This window comes from Drosophila obscura, unplaced genomic scaffold, assembly GCF_018151105.1.
Source record: "Drosophila obscura isolate BZ-5 IFL unplaced genomic scaffold, ASM1815110v1 contig_73, whole genome shotgun sequence".
In the NCBI taxonomy this organism is placed as follows: domain Eukaryota; kingdom Metazoa; phylum Arthropoda; class Insecta; order Diptera; family Drosophilidae; genus Drosophila; species Drosophila obscura.
Window position 1 is genome coordinate 8,190,337 of NW_024542865.1, and position 1,601 is coordinate 8,191,937.

Sequence of the window (1,601 nt, forward strand, 5' to 3'; positions counted from 1 at the left end):
ATATATAAACTGCGGCAGCATGGCAGCACGGCAGGTGGCTGGTGGCAGCATGGCAGGGTGCAAATCCACAGATCCACAGATCCACAGGCATGCAGGAAATCAAATATATATTTTCCAGCTGGCGCCATAAATGAGATAACAAGTCTGTAATTTTGCCATAATTGGCCATTGGAGTGGGGGAAGTGGAGCCCCGAAAGCTGGAGTCAAGGTCGCGGCGGCAGCCCTCTGAGATGCTGCCACGGCCTGAGCTCTGTCGCTGAATTTTGTTTGGGGCGGCGCTCGTTTTCATTTTATTAAAATCAAATTCACATATTTGTTGTCTGGCGCTGGCTGTGCCAGAACTCTCATTCAAACTCTGACTCTGACACACAATCATTGCCAAGTTTTGAGAGTGGCGGCTGCTGTTGCTGTGGCAAGAGCATGGGTGGCGGGGCGGGGACACAGCACACACGTGCTGCAAAACAAGCCAATTAAGCGAGTGCCTTGATCCCTGGCCCGCTGCCCGCTGCCTGGTTTTGGCTGCACGCACAATAATTGACAGTGCAGCATTTTCTATTACCCGTGGATATTCTACTTTAGTTTTGGGGCGGCGGCGGTAAGGTGTCTTTGCCCCCGATTCGGCTGCCTGTGTCCCGAGAGTTTGTCAATTGAAATTCGATTTGTTAGGCAGCGCCTGAGACTCGTTTGAAGGAGTGCCCCGAGCCCACACCCCGCGCCACGCCACTAAATCCCAATAAGCATTTAAAATTCATTTTGATTTGATTGTGTCTCTGATTTTGATTTGCCATTGATCTGATCTACTCCCGACAGGTGGCCAAGTGGCAATGGAAGTGGGCGAGTAGGGTTACTCGAGCGCACATTAATATGAACCGGAATGAGCCGGAATGAACCGGAATGAACCGGAATGAACGGGGTATGAACCCCGTTATGAACTGCTATGAAGTGTGCACTGAGATTTCATTTCCATTCCATTCCACTGCATTCGTTTCGTTTCGTTTCGATTAAAAAACTTTAATGAATCGAGCGAGCGAGCAGCCAAGCAAGCGACGCATGTGGCAGCTAGACAAACAAAGCAATAAACATTCCATGACCCTGGGTGGACACCCCCGCCCCCTCCTGCCGAAGGTTCTTTGACTGTACTTTCTGCTGGGTGTCCGCACACCCACTCCACCCCCTAGGCCCTGCCACCAGCCCCAGCACCCTTGCTATTCTCTCTGTTGGCTGTCGCCGCTTTGTTGGTTTTACCGCTTGAATGCCACAGAACACAGGCGAGGAGAAGGACAGACGGACGGACGGACGGACGGACGGATTTGTGCAGGACACTTTTTTTTTTTTGCCCGGCGGCCAGTACCCAGAAATATTTATTAGATTGTAAATATAATAAATAGAAAGGCCTTTGTGCGCATTGTTGGCAAAATCAAAGTCGACATACCCCCAAGGCAGGGCCGCATCGCATCGCATCGCAGTCCCCTCCCCGCTCCCACACGTTAAATGTGGGGGGGGGGGTGCAGGCCATGAGGTATTTCTGCTGTTGTTCTTTATGTGACAGGCGGAATCAGGCAGCCCCTGAATTTTTGCTGAAATTGATATGTCACGGTACT